Source organism: Prionailurus viverrinus, chromosome B2 (genome assembly GCF_022837055.1).
Source record: "Prionailurus viverrinus isolate Anna chromosome B2, UM_Priviv_1.0, whole genome shotgun sequence".
NCBI lineage: Eukaryota > Metazoa > Chordata > Mammalia > Carnivora > Felidae > Prionailurus > Prionailurus viverrinus.
Genome location: NC_062565.1, coordinates 114581150 through 114586618, shown reverse-complemented (window position 1 = coordinate 114586618; position 5469 = coordinate 114581150). Strand labels below are relative to the sequence as shown.

Below are 5469 nucleotides of genomic sequence, written 5' to 3'. Positions count from 1 at the left end.
CACTGATAGGTCTTCTTGGCATCTTGATTCTCATTGCTCTCTGTTCTATTCACCCACACTAATTTCCATTTTTTTTGTGAAAAAAATCCATGACTAACAACTATGTTTGGTTTAATTAAGGTAGCCTCTAGCTAACAAATTAATTGGAAGGAACTTCAGGGTATCTAGGCTATTGCATTGCTGGAATCAAATCTATAATTCCTATCTATCAGGTTAACTCAGAAGTCATAAACATCTACTTGCAAATTTTTGTTTTAAAAAAGGGATAAAGTGCTCTATGCCTGAACCCAGGGCCCAGTGATTAACCATATATATATGGTTATATATATATCTTAACCATATCAGGTCCTGAAACAAAAGAACTATGGAGATGAATGAAACTTTTACAGTTTCCATTGCTCCAGAAAAATCCAGAAGTCCTGCAGTATAGTCTCCCAAATGATACAATAATTCCTTTGACAGCATGCTACAGATCGCTTTCCAACATCCAACATTTTACAATGATGTTCAATTTGAATTCTAGAATTGTATTTGAAAGACATTTTAAAAATATTTGAACCATATTCCTTTTCCTGGTAAATCTATTAATGTAATACAATTTTCCAAAATAAGTGAAAACAAAATTGAACATTTGCCTAACCCTTCAATATTACATTAATGATGACATTATATAGATACTGTGCCAGCACAGTATATCATTTAAGAAGCAGAGCACAACTGCATCTTATTTAAAAATTGGAAGATGCTCTCACATTTCTTCAAGTTGTGTTTCAAATCAATCAGCATGTGAACAGTACACTTGGGACAGGCAATAGCTTTAAGCCTAGCCCTTTTAGAGAACCTTACTATAAAACCATGAAAAACATAAACAGAAAAATAAATCTCCAATTTGGAAATGATTTGGTATATTTTATATTAGGTAGGAAGAAATGGAAGTTTCTAATTTGAAATGGCATCTGTTTATTTAATATCCTACATGAAGGGGAACTATGGAAACACATCTGGCGCTTCCAGGGACCTGTAATAATCAGTATACCCTGACTCTAAAGACTAGCAGAAGAACATCTGAGAATACAGACTTGAAAGAGTAATATGATCCCTCTACTATCAACTAAAAACCTCAGGCTGGCTTCTTAAAGTCATGTTTGAGGAGCATTACAGAAGATCTGATGCTCAACTGAATTTCACCTACTTGTCCACATTTCTTAGCACCCTTGCAGTTCATCACAAGCATGTGACCAATTTTGGGCAAGGAAATGATAGTGGAAGGTACATGTGTAACTTCCAGGTTAAGGAAGTGGAAATTCTACTAGTGATTCTCCTACACATCTTCCCCCTCATTCCCAACAATCAAGGATGCTACATGTTTCAGAAGGTGCTATTACAAAATGTTGGAGCCTCTGTAATATTAGGATACTACATGCAGCTATGCAAATGAGAATTCTGTCTATGTGAGTAGGTGTATAATAAAGCACTGGGAGTTGTAATTTGTTATAACAACCAACTCTAGCCTATTCTGATTAATACTAAGCAACTGCTAGATCTAGTATTACTTTTTACAAATTAAAAAATAACCAAGGTTTTCAAAATTTTGGTGAGTCCTATAATGACAAAAAAACTTGAATTTTTGCCTTTTTTCCCCCAAGATGAACATAATCGTACACTACATAAAGAGGATTAAATTCTAATTTATGAGCTTTACTTTCACCAGTACTTAGATCCTCACTTAGTCCATTATAACTAGTAAAACGTTTATAATAACTATTATTATTTAAGAATTACTGACTCAGCGGCACATGGATGGCTCAGTCAGTTAAGCGTCTGACTTCAGTTCAGGTCATGAATTCACAGTTCATAGTTTGAGCCCCCCATTGGGCTTTCTGCTGCCAGCACAGAGCCCGCTTCAGATCCTCTGTGCCCCTCTCTCTCCCACACCCACTGATTCTCTGTCTCAAAAATAATAAACATTAAAAACAAAATAATTAGACTCATAGGGAGCAAAATACTCAGAAACACAGCCTAATGAGCAAAGCAAGATAGAGTGGGGTCCTTGGGTGGAATGGGTCTTTGCAGTGCTCAGAAAAACTGAGAGATGTGGTTTTTCTGTACTGCCCTAGACTCTGCCCTGATGGCTCTTATCCATTTGACTTCTGTAACCTCCTATCTGACCCCTCTGGCTATAGTCCGATGTCCATCCTTGCAATTACTATGCAACTGGCCACACATCAAAATCTTAAGAAAGGTAAATGGACATTGGAATAGTTATAGGACTCAAAAAATAAGAACTAATATAACTTTTAATATCAGAAACCCAAATCAGAATGGAAGTAGGTGGAAATCAGCAAGTATCCAGTATAGTCATTCATTCATTCAATATTAAATGAGCATTAAAAATATGTTAAATACCATGCTAAGGACTGAACATAAAGTAATAAACAAGACAAAAATTTCTGCTCTTCTAGAATGGCTCAGAATCTAGCAGGAGCAAAACAAACCAGATGTGAAGAGAGGAGAAAGAAATTAAGCAATCCCTCCTTGCCTGTCATTCATGGTAAATTTTTATATTAACAGAAATGAATCATATCTCTCTGTTAACTAAAATCTCTCAATGGCTTCCTATTGTATTAAGACAAAAGTTGAGCTTTTCCCATGATACCCAGGGAGGGGACCATACAGCGTTGTTTTTGCATTCCTGTGGTAACTTAAAGGGAAACTTTCACCATGTCCAGAGCCCTTGATATCTTACAAATGAAGGTGGAGGTTGTCCTCAAATTTCTTGCAGAAGGAATCCACTTAGGTGACACCAACCTTGACTTCCTAACGTAACAGTACATTTACAAAAGGAAAAGTGGTGGTATCTACGTCATAAATCTGAAGAGAACCTGGGAGAAACTTCTGCTGGCAGCTGGTGCCATTGTTGCCATTGAAAACCCAGCTGATGTCAGTGTCATATCATCCAGGAATACTGGCCAGCGAGCCGTGCTGAAGTTTGCTGCTGCTACTGGAACCATTCCTATTGCTGGCTGCTTCACTTCTGGAACCTTCACTAACCAGAGCCAGGCAGCTTTCTGAGAGCTGAGATTTCTGGTGGTTACTGATCCCAAGGCTGACCACCAGCCTGTCACAGAGGCATCTTATGTTAACTTGCTTAGCATCTCTCTGTGAAACACAGACTCTCCTCTGCCCTATGTGGACATTGCCATTCCTTGCAACAAGGGAGCTCACTCGGTGGCTCTAATGTGATGCATGCTGGCCAGGGAAGTTCTGCACACGCATGGCACAATTTCCCATGAACAGCCATGGGAGGTCATGCCTGATCTTTACTTCCATAGCGGTCCTGAAGAGATTGAAAAGGAAGAGCAGGCTGTTGCAGAAAAGGCTGTGACAAGGAGGGATTTCAGGGTGAATGTACAGCTCCAGCTCCTGAGTTCACTGATACTCAACTTCAAGTCGCAGACTGTTCTGAAGGTGTGCGGGTGCCCTCTGTGCCTACTCAGCAGTTCCCTACTGAAGACTGGAGCTCAGCCTACTACTGAAGACTGGTCTGCAGCTCCCACTGCTCAGGCCACTGAATGGGTAGGAAAAACTGAGTGGTCTTAAGCTGTTCTTCTACAGAAGCAAACAAAATGGAAAGAAGGTTGGTGAAAAATAAACAGTTTGTAAAAACAAACAAAAAAGGCAAGAGTTGAATTATTTGCCACATCCTCTAATTTATTCTGTATCTGGTGTCCCTACCTATTTAACCTTTCTAAGCATCAGTTTCTTCATCTGTAAAATGTTGATAATAACATTACCTCTTAGAATTCATGTAAGGATCAAATGATATAATCTGCATTGTATCTGGCAATAGAAAGCACACAGTAAATGTTAGATGATGATGTTGCTATTATTATCTCTTCTACATTTTCCCATGCTTTTTCATCTCCTTTCACTGTGCTTTATTTACTCACACTGGCCTCTGAAAACTGTTAGAATAGGTCAAGTTCTCTTCTGCTTATGGATTTTGAACTTTCTGTTCTTTGCCATGCTCTTGGTCCAATAGGCTTCTCAGCCTTTACATTTCAATTTATATTGTCACTTGTAGACTCCACTAACGTGTCCCCCTGTCCCTGCTCATCTCCATCATAGTACTTTGTTTACATCATTGGGCATTTAACTATCTGAAATTATTTTACTTATTTGAGAGCTTACTTGATTTACTGTATGTCTGTTTAGTAGAATTAGGTTTCAAGAGGCAGGGAGCATTTGCCCTGAATTGCCCACTGCTATACCCAATATATTTAGAGGAATACTTTCTACATAGGAGTTCTTTAGCAAATATTTACTGAATGAGTTAATAAATTCCAAATAAACTGGAAGTTCTAATTATAATGAAGTCCAGTAAAATGTTTTTAAAAGGATTGAATACCAAAAAATACACAAATAGGTAAAACAACCTCAAAGTTTTGCCTTTCTTGCTGAAGGACTGATCAAAAGGTGGATTGCAGGGGGGCCTGGGTGGCTCAGTTGGTTGTGTCCGACTTCAGCTCAGGTCATGATCTCATGGTTTGTGAGTTCGGGCCCCAGGGTGACGGGCTCTGTGCTGACAGCTCAGAGCTGGAGCCTGCTTCAGATTTTGTGTCTCCCTCTCTTCCCGCCCCCGCCTTGCTCACACTCTGTCTCTCTCCCAAAAATAAATAAACATTAAAAAAAGTGGATTTCACAAGTGGATGAATTGTCATTTAGACAAAAGCTCACCCACAGTATCCAGGTTCTGATTTTAGTGATTTTAAATAATTAATATTAGCAGACATTCAATTAATTATTTCTTACTAGGCAGTTTGATAGATGTTGAGACTATGCAGAAAGAATGAGAAACCACAAGGGGATTCTGATATAACTAATGGAAATCAGTTAAAAATGGAAAATATAAGGTAGCCTTGTCTTAGGCAGTAAAGTACCTAATGAGTGCTGTGGAAATGACAAACCAAAAGATTTAATTTTCCAGCAAACACTGAGCACTTGAACAGGACCTAAGGTCATGAGGCCTCAGATAAAGTCAGAGAAAGAAAATACTGGACGAAGAGTGTTAGCAATCATTTGTATGATACAGGAAGGATTATCAGTTTCTTTATTTACTATTTATCTACTATTAAAGCTGACCAAAGTAAACACTTCCTGTTGGAGGGGAAGCGTCAAAAACCAACGGAGTGCTTTGGCTCGCATCACCTAATAGAGTTGGCAATACTCTCTACCAGGTACTTATTGAGAATATGTTTTGTAAAATATTCTATGATTAAAATGTTATTTTCATTATATAATGTTCCATGATTTATAGTGCTTTCATATAAATTATCTACATTAATTCACAGTCAGTTAAGAAGGTCATCATTTTCTAGATAAAAAAATGATAAGCCATTTTCAAGGTCATTGGTTAGTACATTGCAGACCTATGAGAGTGACCTAGAATATTAGGCACTAATTCAGTGA

At 38.0% G+C, this 5469-nt stretch overlaps 1 pseudogene; it reads left to right on the top strand.

The window, feature by feature from the left end:
* Window positions 1-2721: 2721 nt before the first annotated feature.
* LOC125166120 (40S ribosomal protein SA-like) lies at window positions 2722-3600 on the top strand (annotated as a pseudogene).
* The last annotated feature ends 1869 nt before the right edge of the window (window positions 3601-5469 follow it).